The following is an 18,545-nucleotide window of genomic DNA, read 5'->3' on the forward strand; positions in this document are numbered from 1 at the left end:
CACCTGGTAGAGTGCACACTTTATCATGCACTAGGACTGAATTTGGAGTCCCTGGCCAACACATAGAAGTACCTTGCAAAAGAGAACTCAGGAGTGATGTAGTAGTGTCTCTCCTCCTCTCTCTGTATATCCCTCTGTGTCTTTCACCTGATTACATCTGAAAAAAGAGAAAAGAAGAGATAAGAGAAGAAAAGAAGAGAAAAAAAGAGAAGAGAAAAGAAAAAGAAGAGGAAAGGAAAGAAAAGTAAGGGATAGAAAAGAAAAGGGAAAAAGAAAAGAAAAGAAAAGAAAAGAAAAGAAAAGAAAAGAAAAGAAAAGAAAAGAAAAGAAAAGAATCCACTGGGAGTGGCAGAATCATGCAAGCATAAATCCTCAGTGAAGCTTTGGAAATAACATAAATAAATGAGTTGTTTTGAGTCTTGGACCTTTGGTGATGTGACCCTCTAGCTTCCCTGTGCACTACACCCACTCCATTTACCCTCCACATTTTCTTAAACCTTTTGTTCCTTTGGATCCGTAAGTGTCCAATTCTTGAGCTTCTCCACACTCTTCCACCAAACATGTCTGAGAATTTTTACCAATAGAACTTCCCTGTCTCTGACCCTGGAAACTCTGAAATTCAACTTACATCTTCTTGTCTCCCTCTTGTCTGGGCTTGCAATATGGTGCCCACCTCCCCCAAGGGATTCCCCTTTCATTATCATGGATGTCTGTATCCCCATTCCTTTTTATTCTCTCTCTACTTTCATCCTATAACATGCTCTTGCTCTACCTATCTATATCTAAAGGAGGAGAAGAAGGAGAGGAAAGGGAATAGGAGGAGGAAGAGGGGGAAGAGGAAGAGAAGAAGGAAGAGAAAGAAGAAGAAAAAGAGAGAAAGGAAAAACTGAAGAAAGATAAGCAAAGCTATTCTCTAGATCTTGTTCCATTCCCTCATTGGCTACCAGTCTATTTCTTTCCCTCACAGTGAAGTTTCTGGAAACAGTCATTTACTCTTCTCTCTCCTTCAACCTCCATTCATTCCCCAATTCTACGACCTCCACCCTATGAAAGGACTTTGTGCTCTATTAATTTCCAAATCCCAAATCAAATATGTATATCTTTATTGATCTCAATCTTTGGCATCAAGGAAGTCCCTTTTTCTTTCTTTCTTTTTTTTTTTTTTTTGGAATATTCTCATTCCCTTGAATTAATTCATGGGTACCCAGATCCCAAGTTATAAACCTCAGACTCCATAGTTTTTTTTTTCTTTTTCCATCTGCTTTATTTTATCATATATATATATATATATATATATATATATATATATATATATATATATATTTATATAGGATTAATTACTTCAAACATTCATAAAAACATGGGAAATAGTTTATCTTTGATCTCTTGCTTTCTCACCCTACCTCTAAATTGTTCTTGGTGGTTTCATCCACTATTTTATTCTGCCTTTCCCCACCCCATTTATTAAACACAAAATCTTTCTCCTGACTTGTAGGTCACTATGTCCTCCCACCATAAACCATCTCCATTTGGAGACTCAGTGGGTTTCTTAGCCAAGCCGACCTCTTCACAGACCATCAGCTTGCTCCCTTTTCATTACTTGTGTGGTGAGTCTCTGTCTTGCCAGGCAAGTCGAGAACATAGCCATGAACCTGGCACATCACAGAAACATCATTATGAAGTACATTTATCCCTTCTTTGAAGAAATCTCAGTTTTTCTTTCAAGGTCTTTGGTGCACTGAATGGTTCTAACCATCATAGAGAAAGACAGGGCATCAACTTGGGTAGTGAGAGTTTGGGAGAGGGGGAAGGGAGATCAATTGCAAAGGAACCTGACTCTGAAGGGTTCACAATGACCTTTTCATAATCAGTAGTTCAGGATCTCAACCCTAGTATTGTGTGAACAATTTCAGTGTCCATACCAGAGATAAAAAATATGGAAGATAAGGTATCCTATTAAACTTTTAATAACTTTAGGACTTATTCACATCCCCAAACCATAATACCTTTATAGCAACATCCAGACTAGTGTGTGACCAAACAACTTATCACTAGTGTCTAAACAACTAACATATAAACTGAATTGTCACACACAGCCACCTCATGGATTCATACCTTTCAGGTACAGAGGTTCTCCTGTATTTTAAAAGCTAGTGATGACTTTGGGTGATGTTTTCTCACTTGTATTTTCTGGAAAAAAAAACAAAACAGAAAAACAACAAAGCCAAACAACGTCCTGCTATCAAAAGCAGCACAGTAAACCAGTGCTCTCCACACAAAACACAGCTTTATACTTCCCTCAATGACTTGAGCTCCAAATAGATAGACTGATAGACTTGGGCTCCAAAGCACCTGAGAAATTTAGAAATGTAGACAGTAGGATTAGGAGAAGCTTGAGCAATGAAAGCAAATCCTGACAACCTGTATGCTAAATTATGTTCAAATGCATGGCTTTGCAGGAAGGGATCAATAATTCTTTTGTGTGTGTTTCTGAAGATCCTACACTAGATGGTAGTGGGAAGTAAGTGGCCTGAGATTGTAGATCTACCCTGAGTATTTCCATGATTAGAGCTCACAAGGGAGAAAAATGTAAAGGACTTCTAGGAAAAACACTGGAGACAGTGTTTGTTTGTGTGTAAGAAAACTAAATGCATTCACAAATTGCTTGCCCCTTAGAAACCAGAGGGTTATCACTAAGAACCTCACTCAGGGCATTCCTACTTAAATATATATATATATATATATATTAACACGAGGGTGAAAAATGGAAAGAGAGAAGGAGAGAGCCAGAGCATCACTCTGGCATAAGGGATCCAACTCAGGACCACATGCTTTTAAGGTGATGGTCACTGCACCACCTCCTAGGCCATGATGTTGTTTTCAGTACAGTCATACACAGCTGAGAACCTAGCTTTCTGGTAGAACCCTGTGCAGCAAGTAGGAGGTACTGGGAGGAGATGGGTGTGTTGAAAGTCCAGTGTGCACTTGGCATTTTCATTGCTTCCAGACTACACTTCTGCAAAGGTCACATTCACTTTATTTTATTATTTTTTTTAAGATTTTACTTATTTACTAATGAGAAAAATAGAAGGGGAGAGAAAGAACCAGTTATCACTCTGGTACATGTGCCGCCGGGAATCCAACTCAAGACGTCATGCTTGGAAGACCAGTGCTTTATCCACTACGCCAACTTCTGGACTTGTTTCTTTAACCACACCCTCTCCCTTCTCCACCACCTCCCCAAATATCCTTCCTCACTTTATCCAGCCAGTATAAGGGACTATCAAGCGTGTCACCATTTCTCCAGGTCCCCAACAGAACCTCTCAGCTGCTGACAATATTGTGCTAAGGCTCACCCCATACCTCACTCCTCTCCCCTGGAGGGTGAGCTTCAGTCACCACAACAGAACAATGTGTGGACAGTCGGATGCTATCAAGGTGCCCCCTGGTCTGCACACCTCGCAGATGGGTTCGTTCTCTCACTGTCCGGCTCCCCAGTCTCTGACCCTGCCCCGTCTTCTGCCCTTGCTCCTTCACAGTCTATCACACAAATCATCTTGGAACTGCATCATCCCTCCTTCCCCATCTGCCTCATGTCTATATCTCTAACTACATCTTTCATAATTACTGAGTGAAGCTCAGAGCAGATGTCACCCCATGATCCTTGGGTCCTCACATCCTTAACTCCCTCCTCTGGGTACTCATACTTCAACAACACTACTTAGACCCATACATTCTTCTTGGATTATAAGAGATTTTCATTTCTTCCAAAATGCTTAGCTTTATTGTTGCTTAATACTGTTGCATTTTTCCCCCATAGTGCATTTCCAGGAAGATGGCTTCTATCAGCACCTCTTGAGTTAAGCCTTGTCTTGTCAGCTTGTAGCTGGGTAAACTAAACAGAGACTGAATTGCACTTGTCAGCAGTCACCCAGCTAGCTGTTCAGTACCATGCAAACATAAAGATCCTACTTCATAATTCCTTGTCTCTCCATGAGCAGTGCCATCTTGGGTTCAATGAGAACAAGAACAGTCTCGGTAGACAGAAAAATCTTACACTTAGTGGCTGTGTTGTGGACAGAACAATGATTTATATGATCATTTTTAGGGGCTGGGAGCACGGCTTAGTGGTAACACAGGTATTTTCTAGGTATGAGATTCTAGGTTCAACCCCGAACATGCCCACAAAAATTTTAACATACAGTGGGGCTATTTGATCATACGCTAAAATCAATCAGAGTCAGACAGACCTAGTTTCAATCTAGTTCATCTGTACTTTAGCTGTGTGATTTGGTATTGACTGCTTAATCTCACTGAGCCTTAATTTTCTTAGTATTTCAGTGGAATTATAGTACCACTTTGTGAGTTTGAGAAGAGGAAGTCATAAAAATGCTCAGCCCAAAGTCTAAAAAGAAATGGCAAAGCAAGCATAACTGCCATTATATATAAATTTAAAGAAAATAACTGCAGAACAAAATTTAATGTTTATATATTATTTATAAACATTTAAGATGAAAAATGAGAGAACGAGAGAGAGAGAGAGACAGAAAGAGAGAGAGAGAGAGAACCAAAGCATTGTTCAGTTCCAGCAAAAGATATTCCAAGGACTTAAACTTGCAGATTTTAGGACCTCAGGCATGCAAATTCATGCCCCATCAGGTTGAACTTCTTCCCAGCCTAATTAAGAGTGTCAGAACTCTAATTAATTAGTTAATTAACTACTAATCAAGAGTAGCAGAAATCCCAATTACAAGCAAGTGACTCAAGTTCTACTTCTGCCACAGAGAATCTGCAGCCTCAGTTGATGTTCTGTATGAACTCTTAGTAGCTACACAGAAGGTCATGACCACCATTCCATTTCCACAAAATTTTTGTAAGACTGGCCCATCTTTAGATCTTGGTAGCTGGGGTGTGTGTGGGGGGGGGGGGTAAGCACGGGCAGTATTTTATTCCCAAAATAAAAAAGCTTTTATCTTCTATTTAAGAAACAAGAATGTGGTAGCCAACAGGAGCAGCCGAGAACTCTGCCTATATATTAATTATTGAATACTGTTTATATTTGTTAACTTATGTCTTATTCCTTTCAAAAAGTGATTTGGAGAAGCTTATACCTACAAAATCGACTTGTTTAAGGCTAATGGATGCATCAGTGTCATTTTCCTGGTTGTAATATTTATAGTGCTTGTATGTATCACCATTGGGCAACCCAGATAAAGGAGGTACTGGATCTCTCCATCAAATGTTTTTTTGTTTGCTGCCACTAGAATTATCACTGGTACTCTGTCCCTACATGACTCCTTTGTTCCCTGTGCCTACAGTTTTATCCTTTCTCTCTCTCTTTCTCTCTCTCTTTCTCTCCCCTCCACCCTCAAAAGAAGGTAAGGGAGGGAGGCATAAAGGAGAGGAGTGAAAGCTGAAAGAAGTAGAGACACCTGCAGCACTGCTTCACCCACTTGAGAATCTTGTCTGCACATGTGGCATGGGGGTTGGGGTCTTGAACCTGGGTCCTCAAGCATGGTAATAGGCATAATCTACCAGGTGAGCCACCACCCAGTTACCTGCATATTATGTCTTACTCCTGCATATTAATATACATGATCTCAGGCAAGCAAGTTTAAGTTTAACTTAAAAATCAATGAAACAAAAAGAGCCAAATGTTGGTAGGGACTAGCTCACTTTGCAAAGTGAGGCTGGGTCAGCCTACTCTGCCACTCAAGGAAGACGGGTCCTGAAATGAGTGCAGCCTAGAATGTTCCCAGCTGTGACCATGGACTATGAGCTCAGACTGACAGGGACCCGGAGGTCACAAAGGACCCTGTGCTGAATATGAATAGACATCGGCCCTGGGACAGATCAATGGGGTTAACAGTTAATCATATTTATATACTTTCTTGGAGTTTGGAAGCTAGTCTCTGCCCTAATACAGATTTCTAGTCCTATTCTCAATTCTGGCTACATTTTCCCAGACAATGCTTTTAGTCCACCTGCATGTTGGTGACCAGACTCGGGCAAAAATTACTAAAATCATAGGCCCTTAGGAACATGCGTAAAATAGACTTCCTAGCTTCTCTACAACCTAAGCTTCTCTCCTGCTCTAGTCCTACTTTTTAGTTCCTGTTTACTGTTCAATTTTATTGTTTTGTCTTGCTTTTTATTTTGCTGCCTTTTATCCACCAAGTTGCAGATGCTACTATGATTCAATCCTGACTTCCCTGGGCAGACGATCTCACCAATGTATCCTAGAACCTCACTCTCCAGAGCCCTGCCCCACTAGGGAAAGGCAGAAGAAACAGGCTGAGGGTGTGGATCCAGCTGCCAATGTCCAGTGGAGAAGCAATTACAGAAGCCAGACCTTCCACCCCAAAAAGAATTTTAGTTCATAAAGGGGAAAATGTTAGGAGATGATGAACAGAGGGCTCTGAACTCCAACTCCATCAGGACCCCAAGACATGAAAACAAGCTTTAAATGAGGTCTTAGAGGGCCTGGACAGTAGCTCATCTACACGGCACACATGTTCCCATGAATGAGGATCAGAGTGCAAGCTTCTGGCCTCCACCTGAAAGGGGGGAAACCATGAGTGGTAGGGCGGTGCTACTGTGTTTGTCCTCTCCCCTTTCCCTTTTCTCTCCTTATCTTATCTCTTTCCTCTGTCTCCCCCTCTCTCTCTCTCTCTTTCTAGTGGCCATGTTATGGACAGCACAATGATTTATATGATCATTTTTAGGGGCTGGAAGCACAGCTTAGTGGTAACACAGGTATCTTCTAGGTATGAGATTTTAGGTTCCCTGTGCCCACTGTTTTATCCTTTCTCTCTCTTTCTTTCTCCCTCCTCTCTCTCTCTCTCTCTCTCAATCTCTCTCAAAAGAAGGTAATGATGGGAGACATAAAGGAGAGGAGTGACAGCTGAGAGAAGTACAGACACCTTCTCTCTTTATCTCTCTCTTTCTGCCTATCTCTATCTCTCTATCTTCCTCTCTATCTCTACAAAAGGGAGAGAGAGAGAGAGAGAGAGAGAGAGAGAGAGAGAGGAAGGAAGGGAGGAAGGGAAAAGGAGAGAAAAGAAGGTAGAAAGGAAGGGTCACCAGAAAACATGGAATTGTCCTGCATCACAGGTAGAACTCTGATGACAATAATAATAATAATGATAATCATGGAATCATGCCAAAGTTCAACAGGAACTGAAACATGAAGGTAGGGCTTGCAGTCCACCCTCAGAGGAAAAGAGGCAGATTGTCTGGGAAGGCAAAGCAAGGCCACAAAGAGGAAAGTGATGGAGAGAAAGTTGGGGCCATATAGGGCCCCGCTAACGTGCGTCTCTGAGCATGACACGAAGATATTCAGAGAAACACCAGCACATACAGGTCGGCCTAAGGAGAAAGCAGAGACAATGGGATGTCTTGAGCATCAGGGCTGCTTCTGATCTACCGGCACATCTCTTAAAATCTACTAAAATATTAAATTTTTCATCCATCCATTGTATTCAACATGCACAAGTGGCAAGCCCGGATGATTAATGATGTCAGATCTTGTATTACTAAAACAAATGCATAAAGGCTCCATTTCTGATGACAAAAAGAGGGTCATTTGTTTCAATCACAGAGGACAATCTTATTAGACGTTGCCAACTTACTGCCAAGCTGGTCTGTTCCTCTCACACAACCGGAGGACAAATGGAATCTGGAGGACTGTCAATCTCCAGAGAGTGTCACTATTCCCAAAACAATAAACTTAGGGGGAGATAAATCTGTTATGGCTTGGACACTCCGGCTTCTTAATTCTAGAGTCTTTTTTTTAAGTCTGGAGCATCTAGATGATCCTTTCATGAGGCTGTTAAGCCTTTTTGGCAGGTGTTAGCTAGAATGGATTAGAAGAATGGTCTTATCTTCTCCTGTTTACTGATTTAACCTTTCTGGGAAGCAACTGAATAAAATAAATTAAAAGATTTAAAATGGTTTTTATTTCTCTTGACCCAAAGGAATAAAAGTCTCCTACTCATTCTAAGGAAATAATGTGAACTGCAAAGAAGACATTACGGCCAAGAATGTGCATTACTCCATTGCTTTTTTTAAAAATATATTTATTTACTTTCCACTTTTTGTTGCCCTTGTTGTTTTATTGTTGTAGTTATTATTGTTTTTGTTATTGATGTTGTCATTGTTGGATAGGACAGAGAGAAATGGAGAGAGGAGGGGAAGACAGAAGGGGAGAGAAAGATAGACAGACACCGCAGGGGTAGATAGCATAATGGTTATGCAAAGAGACTCTCATGCCTGAGGCTCTAAAGTCTATGGGAAACTGGGGAATGTTATGCATGTAAAAATTATTGTACTTACTGTTAAATTTAAAACCTTAATTCCCCAATAATAAATAAATAAATAGATAAATAAATAAATAAATAAAAGATAGACACCTGCAGACCTGCTTCACCACCTGTGAAGTGACTCCACTACACGTGGGGAGCCGGGGACTTGAACCAGGATCTTTAAGCCAGTCCTTGGGCTTTGCGCCACGTGCGCTTAACCCACTGCACTGCTGCCCAACTCCCGTTGCTTTTAATAGGCCCAAACAACAATTCCAACTGATTTTCTACTAGTGGCATCCTGGTTTAGTAAGGCATATCCCAATAACAGGTGGAAGTAAACACGGCCTGTTCTGAAGATGCTACATTACCAAGTCCATAAGCAAAGATCTCAGAAAGTATAGAAACCAGGGCCCTAGAATAAAGGCTTCAGGATAATTCGATGCCCTCACTGTAGAGCAGCAATGGTAGGGACAGCCCCACTCTCCTAAGGGAGGCTGGTCAGCCTGCCCTGCCACTCGAGGAAGATGGGTCCTGAAATGAGAGCAGCCTAGGATGTTCCCAGCTGTGATCATGGACTGTGAGCTCACACTGAAGTCATCAACAGTTACAGGCTCCTGTGATAAATGTGAATAGGTCTGAGCCCTGGGTCAGATTGATGGGGTGAACAGGCCATGGTATTTTTATACTTTCTCTTCTTTAGGAGTTTATTCTCTGCCCTAGTCCAGCTTTCTAGCCCTATTGTACACTCTGACTACATCTTCCCAGACAGTATTTTTAGTTTGCCTGCTTGTTAGCTATCAGACTCAGGTAAAAAATTAATAAAGTCATAGGCCCCTTGTGAATAGACTCAGGGAGTCCAGCAGTAGTACAGCGGGTTAAGTGCAGGTGGCGCAAAGCGCAAGGACCGGCTTAAGGATCCCGGTTCAAGCCCCCGGCTCCCCACCTGCAGGGGAGTCGCTTCACAGGTGGTGAAGCAGGTCTGCAGGTGTCTGTCTTTCTCTCCTCCTCTCTGTCTTCCCCTCCTCTCTCCATTTCTCCCTGTCCTATCCAACAATGACAGCATCAATAACAACAACAATAATAACCACAACAACAATAAAAACAAGGGCATCAAAAAGGAAATAAATACTTGTTTAAAAAAGAAGAAGAAAACAGACTTCCTAGCTTCTTCCTACCCGAAGACCCCTAATTTCAGCTGCTCTCTTCCTACCTTTGGGTTCCTGTTTATTAATTAGTTTGTCCTGCTTTATATCTTACTACCTTTCAGACACTAAATTGAAGAGGCTACCATAATTCTATCTGATCTCCCTGGGCAGATGACCTCATCAATGTGTCCCAGAACCTCACCTCTCCAGAGCCCTGCCCCACTAGGGAAATATAGAAATAGGCTCGAGGTGTGGATCTTCCTGCCAATGTCCATGTCCAGTGGAGACACAATTATAGAAGTCAGACCTCCAACCTTCTGCTTCCCATAAAGAATTTTGGTCCAGACACCCAGGGAGATAAAAAAAAAAAAAAAAAAAAGGAAATTTCTAATGGAGGGGATGGGACATGGAGCTCTGGTGGTGGGAACTGGGGAACTGTATGGAATTGTACCCCTGTTATCTTACAATCTTGTTAAATCACTGATAAAAAAAATTTAAAAAAAAAGATAATTGTACCAAAATGGTACTGAGTATTGAGATTTACATACTTCTGTTTATTTATCTCTGTGTGCTTTACTAACTTTTTAGAAAAGTCTTGGGGCTGGATGTGTGCACATATTATAATGCACAAGGCCCTAGGTTCAAGCCCCCAGTCCCCACATGCAGGAGGAAAGCTTTACGAGTGGTGATGTCTCTCTGCGTCTCTTTCTCTCTATTACCCTTTCCATCTCAATTTGTTACTATCTCTATCCAACAAACAAAGATAATAAAATTTCTTAGAGTTGATCTTAGAAAGTTCTCAATAATATCTCACGCATTTAAATTCAGAATACAACACCCACAAGACTTCTGAGTTGTTTCATTCTGGCAAGTCTCACAGCTGGGAAGCAACAAAGAGGAGGTAGAAACAAGAAATGAGGGTAGTTTCTGCTACACCGGAAAGATAAATGTGCCCCAGGCCTGCCCAGAGTAGCTTGGAGCAGTTCACAGGGAACAGAGGAAAGTCGAGGTTTGCCTAAGCCTTTAGGTTGTGGAGATGAAAGTTTGAAAATACATGGTAGTTTATTTTTAAATAAAAGGAACGAAACAGAAGGATTTATTCTCAATTCTTGTTTGCAACTCTGGAAATGCTCACTTTGTAGAATTCCCAAAAGCAGCATTAAGCTCTTCCACAGATATGTGTCTGTGAATATATGATAGTAGTTCTTCCCAAGAAGAAAAATAAAAGATTCAAACCACAGTAGTTTGTGGGACGACCTGGCAGTGGTGCACCTAGTTAACTCTCACAATAAAGTGTACAAGGACCCAGGTTCAAGACCCCGGTCCCCTCCTGCAGGGGGAAAGTTCGATGAGTAGTGAAGCAGGTCTATGGGTCTCTCTCTGTGTCTTTCCCTATCTCCCTCACCTCTCTTAATTTCTCTCTGTCTCTATCCAATAATAAAATAAATTTAAATGAATTTATTAAGTAGTAGTTTGCACAACTTACCCACAGCTTCCGTATCTATTTTCACATATAATTGAACTTCCTGAAAATTCTCTAAGGTATATATGGTATTGTGACAGTTTAGAAAAAGCACTAGACTTGGCTGACAAAGCTGAAATTTGGCAACTACATGTTTCAATTTCTTTTTAAAGTAGGTTGTGAGACGGTTTCTAATACCCCTTCCCACCTTAACTGCTCATAATTCAAAAATCTGTTTTTGTAATTTACTAATCAGTCTGTCTAACAAACACATATTGAAACCAGCACCTTAATTTCATCGTGACTTATTAGCAAGTGAAACATTTTATTTGTGAACTTGGTTATCCTTTTAAAACTTCTCGCCAATGCCATTAATTAAGAAACAACAGAGACGGCTTCAGAATCTACCAAGGGCACCGTCTCTTTAACAAAGCTGCTGTGTGTTCTACTCAGAACAGACGAACCCCTAAATTTGGTATTGATTTTAGACAGGGCTGCTAGTGCCAACTCCCTAGCAGCACAGATTATACAACGCCATGGGGGAATCCACGTTCTCTCAGTCTAAATACTTGGCGTCTTAAGGGTGAGAGGATCTCTGGAGCTAGCACTCTCTCTCTACACACAGAATTTCATCTGACTTACACCAAAAGAAAAAAAAAAAAACTTGCCCACTACGTACAGTGCAAGCTAGATAAAGTCTCCCTGGTTTATTCTAACCATTTGTCACACACCACCCCCACCATTATTGGATAGAGATAGCCAAAAATTGAGAGGAGGGGTAAAGAAGGAGAGAGATACACAAGACACCTGCAGCACTGCTTCATCACTCGCAAAGCTTTCCCCCTGCAGGTGGGGATTGGGTACTTGAACATGGGTCCTTCCACATTGTAACATGTGCATTCAACCAGGAATAACACCACCAGGCCCCTTTTTTTTTTCTTTTCTTTCCTTTTCTTTTCTTGTCTTGTCTTTTCTTTTCTTTTCTATGCCATAGTGTGATAAAAAGAAAGAAGGAGTCAGGCAATAAAGCAGCAGGTTAAGCGCACGTGGTGCGAAGCACAAGGACCCGTGTAAGGATCCCGGTTCAAGCCCCCAGCCCCACCTGCAGGGGAGTCACTTCACAAGCGGTGAAGCAAGTCTGCAGGTGTCTATCTTTCTCTTCCCCTCCTCTCTCCATTTCTCTCTGTCCTATCTAACAATGACAATATCAATAACTACAACAATAAAAAACAAAGGAAACAAAAGGGAAAATAATAAATAAATATACAAAAATATTTAAAAAGAAAAATAAGACTCTTTCTACACTGGGATTCTACACTTTCAGATCTGGGATTTGGCTGGTGTTTCTGGAGTGCATTTGACTCAGTGTGTGACTGGTCATTCATATACACACATCTTACTGTTTTGTTACCAGAGGGGGGAATCTGTTGACACTGCTCTTATAGCGTTTTAATCCTGCCCATAACCAGTTAAGACACCTACCCACTGTTGGGCCTTGAGTTCATTTTTCATGACTACAGAAAATCTGAAAATGGGAAAACCAACAGTTGAACTCAAACAGAATCAAAAGGAAAGACGCTTTCTATCTGCAAGAATATGCATTGTCTCATTCCACTATCATTCTGGGTGACAGTCTTTAATCTTATTGTCAGAACTAAAAACAAACAAAAATCTGGAGAGGTGCATCACACACTTCTGCTGTGTCACAGGGACTCTGTTAGCACAGCTAGTGTCTGACGCTCAGCGTTGTCCTGTCTGCTCCCTGTAGGGCATCCATGCTACAAAGAATCTGCATCTTCTTAAGGCCTTAGGATAACTCTTTCTGAAGATTCTCTCATACCCGTTCCCATGCGATTAGGGGTCTGCCTTGAAAAAGACTCCTCTGCAGGCAAGATATTAGCAAAGCCCTTCCCCCTTGCACCTGCAGGGAGTCCCGGAAGCGGGACCAGAAGCCCCCAAGGTATCTGCATCCTTCACTGGCATCTCCCTCTCCACCTGACTGCTAAGGGAGATGAAGGCAGATGTGATCATCTGGAGACAGTGGCTAAAGTTAATCCCCTCACGGTCCTGCCCTTCCTCAAACCCAATATAAGTTAGAAGACCAGGAAATCCAGGATCCCTTATAGGTCTCTCTCTCTTTCTCTCTCTCTCTCTGTGTCTCTGTCTCTCTCTCCATGCTCTTCTCTTTCTCTGTCCCTGCTTTGTGTGCATCAATGTGTGTGTATGCAGATGGAGATATCTTTCTTTCTATAGACTCAGTTGATGTCACCCAATTGGGTTCAAAATCTCATAAATATATCCCTTATTTCTATATCTAGGTGGTTAACAACTCTTGCTTGCAAGATGAGGGGAGTGAGATTTTATTCAGATATTATTATTTTGAAAATCCCCACGTTACTAGGGAGGCCAAGGGGTAGTGCACCGGGTAAGCACACATAGTATGAAACACAAGGGCCTGAGCAAGGATCCCAGTTCAAGACCCCCACTCCCCACCTGTAGGGGAGTCGCTTCACAGGCAGTGAAGCATGTCTGTAGGTGTCTATCTTTCTCTCCCCCTCTGTCTTCCCCTCCCCTTTTAATGTCTCTCTGTTGTTGCCAAAAAGTAGAAAAAAATGACTGCCGGGAAGTGGATTCGTAGTGTAGGCACTGAGCCCCAGCAATACCCCTGGAGGCAGAAACAAAACAAACAATGTACTTCAATGCTGAGCAAAATGACGATCATTTAGAATCAGCTGCCATAGTGTCTATGGAGGTGGCTAATGGCGTTCAATCCTCAGCACCTAGATGCAATTGAACAGTACTCTGGCCTCTGCATTGATCTAGGAGAGTGAATGAGGAGGAGGATGGAGAAAGGAGGAAGCAGAGAATCACTCTGGGACATGTGATACAGAGGATGAAACTCAGGACCTCATGCTTCAAAGTTCGGGATTTAACCCAGTGTCAACCTTGGGGAATCACAATAAGTCTTATTTTCTAGAAATTGAAACTGTCCTCACTCTGTTTTGATTTGGGGTGCTTTTAACATATGCAAACATATGAAGCTAAAATTTAACAGTCTGGAGGAGGTGGTTAAGTGCACATAGTACTAAGCACAAGCACCCATGTAATGGTCCAGGCTTGAGTCCTCGGTCCCCATCTGCAGCAATTTATAAGCAGCAAAAGTAGATCTGTAGATATCTACCTCTCTTTCCCCCTTTCTATCTCCCATTCCTCTCTTAATATCTCTGTCCTTTCCAATAAAATGGGGGGGGGGGTATAGCCACCAGGAGCAGTGGACTCACAGTGCTGGCACCAAGCCCCAGGGATAACCCTGGAGACAAAATTAACAGTGTAATGTAATCACTGGACTGAATCCTACCTGAAGGTAGATTCTTCTTTAAAAACCTTTTAAAATTATTTTTATTTATTTATTGGATAGAGACAGGCAGAAATTGAGAGGGAAGGGGGTGATAAGAGCAGGAGAGAGACACCTGCAGCCCTGCTTCACCACTTGTGAAGCTTTCCCCCTGCAGGTGGGGACCAGGGGATCGAACCTGGGTCCTTGCACATTGTAACATGTGTGCTCAACCAGGTGCGCCACCACCGGCCCCTAGAATCTTTTAAAAAATATTTATTAATGAGGGAGAGGAGAGAGGGAGAGCACTCTAGAGTTCATGAAGCGCTGAAGACTGATCTTAGAATCACCTGCTTTCAAGTCCACTTGTACAGATACTGACGGCAAACTCTACTGTCAATTCATCTTTGTCTTTTTGTGTAACAACTGGCATTTATTATGAGGTCCAGGCATATATGTGTATTATCATATTTTTTTTCCATTGAAAGTAGCACAATGCTTCATGGGCAATGATTCTAGTACCATTCCTTTTTCACTCTGCATAGGCCATATCGTTAACTGCAGTTTTGCAAAGACAAGTGTTGATACCACCAAAGAAACTGCATTTGGCTATTTTGCTGACAAACTCCTGTTACACAAAGGGCTCCAAGAAAGGAAGAGACATTACATTGAGATTGGATGGGTCAGGGACGCAGCTCACCTGGACAGCATGCTACTTAGCCTGTGTATGACCCAGGGGCATGCCCAGCCCCCACCACACTGAAGGAAGCTTGAGGGCTGTGGTCTCCCACTCACTCACTCACTCACTCACTCACTCTCTCTCTCTCTCTCTCTCTCTCTCTCTGGCTCTCTCTCCCTCCCTCCTCTGCATCTAAAAAAGAGAAAAAGAAATGCTTAGAGTTTAAGAGGCTGGAGTTGATGATTGACAGATCACGAGTACACCTGCGCCACGTGGCCTTCAGGATCCGGCACAGCGACAAGCAAGACATCACTAGACGCTGTGCGGATTCACCCTACACTGTGCTCGCGGTTTCCTCCTCTCCAAATCTTTGAGGTGTGAAGAAATAACAATTCAACCAACCAAAGTGGAAAGAGAAGACTGGCTTTAGGCGAGGTTCTGGCAAACGCTAGAAGAAGAAGGCGAGGTTCCCAAAATGCCTTCCTTAAGCCGGTCCTTGTGCTTTGTGCCACGTGTGCTTAACCCACTGCGCTACCGCCTGACTTCCAAAATTCCTGCCTAATGAGCTGTCGTCAACATTAACTGGTATGTAATGAAATGCTTGAAATCTTGTAGAGGCACAAGGGATTCGCAGGGAGAAGAATAGAGACATGCAAGCCCAATCTTTGTGGACAGCAGCTGACTTTGCTCCCCAGCCCCAGTTAGCTGAGGGCTGGGGAAAGTCTGGAAATGGAATTGAACATGTCTAATCTCTCTCATAACAATGTTCTGATTTCAACCCATGTCATCAGGGAAAATGGCTGAAAATAGTGACAAATACGACATCAATAAACATAATAATAATTGATTTTCCAGAGATGAAAAATTTGAAATTAGTGGCCATTTCCCCCCAGAGCCCTGTCTGATTAATTTAATGTTCATCTCAGTCTTCCAATGATATCTTCTTATTGCTGGTTCTGCTCTGTCTGGCTTTGTGACGGGTTTGTGGTCAGTTCTGATGACTGAAGTATATTGCACACTTCTGCACTTTTACAGAGAATCCTAGCCCTTAAAAGATGATTGTAACCAACAGTGACAAAAGTTAAAGTCTGTAAAATAATTAAGTTTCCAGAGAGTCAAATGCGGGATCTTTCCTTATAGGATTTGAGTTTGGGGACTGTGTGTCTCTTGACATTTTTCTGACTTACATGTTCAATAACCGAATTTCCAGAGCACCAAGCTTTCACTGAATTGATTCAAAAATCTCTACACAGAATAAAGATGAGGTTCTGGTGGTAGCTAGCTTCCTACTTCCTTCCCTGATTCCTTGTCTCCTCTACTTTCCTTACTATATCCCCCCTCCCCCCTTTTTCCTCTCTTTACACCCTTACCCTTTTTCTCTCTGTTATGGACAGAAGGATTATGTCTTCAACTCATCCCCAAATTAATATGCTGAAATCTTAATCTTCAAGGTAATTAGGAGGTAGGGCCTTTGAGTGTTGATTAGGTCATGAAGATAGATGTCCTTGTGGGTAAGTCCCTTTATAAAATAACTAGCTTGTCCTTTCTGCCATGTGAAGTCATAGAGAAAAGACAGCCAGAGGTGTGTGTTTCCAAAAGACATTGAATCTGCTATGAGTTGTTGATCATAAGTAAGTTTATGATAGTTTTATTCTCGTAACCCAAAGAGATAAGGACTCCCCCCCCTTCCTTCCATTCTTCCTCCCTTTTCTTCCTCCTTCCCTTCCTTCCTTCCTTCCTTCCTTCCTTCCTTCCTTCTCCTCTTTCTCTTTTCTATAACCATAAATATTTTTTCTGGCAAGTTTGCATTCTTTTATCAGCACTTACTTGTTGTAAGAGAAAAAGAGAGAAGATGAGATGGCAAGTAAGACATCCATGCACCTCTCAAGTCTGACATAAGGCAGCACGACAGATTGAACCGAAGGTCTCCTCAGTTATGAAGTTGACTAACAAACTGAGTTATTTCTCTGGCACTCGGAACACCATTTAAAGTCATCTTTATAGCTCACCAAGTTGGACGCCTGCATCTCCATGCAGACATCCCATACCTACACCCCAGCACCAGCACCGCACAGGACGCGCAGGAGAAATGGAGGGAGCTTCGGTGTGATTGTATCTCTCCTTCACTCTGTCTCTATTTGAATGAAACAGACAAGGGGCCTGTGAATTTTCTCACCTGGAAGAGCACCTGCCTTGTGATGTATGTTACCCAAGTTCTAGGCCCTGGCATACCACACGGGAATAAATGCTGAGGCACTGTGGAGCTGTGATGCCTCTCCTTCTCTCTCTGTCTCTGTTTCTCTAAAAATGTCTTCCTAGAATAGTAAAATTGTGCATGTATGGGGTCCAGGAAAACCCACATACATAAAAAATATTTTAAAAAAAGAAACTTTATTTACTTCAGACCCTGCTGTTTACATTTTCGCTGCAAAACAAGTCACGCAGAGTGATTACCACGTCTTTATTCTTAGGAATGAGTGAGTCAGAGAGACTGTGACTTTCTTTGCTCAGAGTCTCAAAGGGAATGGACAGATATCCCAGGGAAACTGGTTGGACCCTCCAAGTTGAGCACTCTTTCCACAGCTAGTCATTTCCGCTGTGTGTGTGTCTCAGAGACCTCTCACCAATGGCAGCTCTGCTCTGTCCTATAACCCTTCACACACAGGGGGGCCCTGCCAGAGCCCCAGCTCCAACCCCAGCTGGGTACAGAATGCAAGAAGGCTTGTTCACTCTTACCTCTTGGACCTCCCCAAATGCTACTGTGCTCAGAAATGAGTACTTGGTTGTTCTGAACAGAGGATGGCAAACTGACCCCCTCATTCTTAGAAGTTGGGAGGGGAAGGCCCTCTTTCGCTTTTTTTGGTTTGTTTTTTTTTGTTGTTGTTGTTTTTTGTTTGTTTTTTAACGAGAGCACTGCTCAACTCTGGCTTATGGTGGTGTGGGGGATTGGACCTGGGACTTGAAAGCCTCAGGCATGAAAGTCTCTTTGCAGAACCATTATGCTATAACCCCACCCAGAAGGCCTTCTTTTATCAGAACTTCTTAGACTTCTTCATTGCTCTCAACTGGACATCCTAGCCAAGTGCTGTAGAAATAGATGGCATGGCTCCTGGCCCTCCCAGGTCACCCCTACTGATCATTCTAACCTTACTTCTCCCAAGGCTGTTGCTATACAGTGTTCTGGGAACCCAGGACACTCTGCCCATTCCTCTTCTCTTTACCGTTTTATTGAGCGGCTAGTGGTTTCCAGTACAATTTTCGACACCTGTTCACTCTTAAGTTCTTGAAAACACGAAGGTTTCTACTCTTCCCTGATGAACTCACTCTTGTCCTTTCCCCCTGCTCCTCCCTGGTTCCCACAATTATATCCAGGAATTACAATACATCTGACTTTTCCAGTTTTGCCCTTTGCAGGAAAATTATCCCTCCACTGCCTTAACATACACAGTGATGTTTGTCCCCAATGAATTTACCAAAGGAAAAGAAACAAGAGATGGATCAGGAACTTTCTTAACTGAAGACAAAGGTCCCTCTGACACTCTGAACAGACTGCAATAGGGGTTCAGGTCAGGTCAGCACTGAAACTCATGGGCAGAGCAATATTCCATATCAGTAGAAGACT

The sequence above is a fragment of the Erinaceus europaeus genome, chromosome 9 (assembly GCF_950295315.1).
Source record: "Erinaceus europaeus chromosome 9, mEriEur2.1, whole genome shotgun sequence".
NCBI classification, from domain to species: Eukaryota; Metazoa; Chordata; class Mammalia; order Eulipotyphla; family Erinaceidae; genus Erinaceus; species Erinaceus europaeus.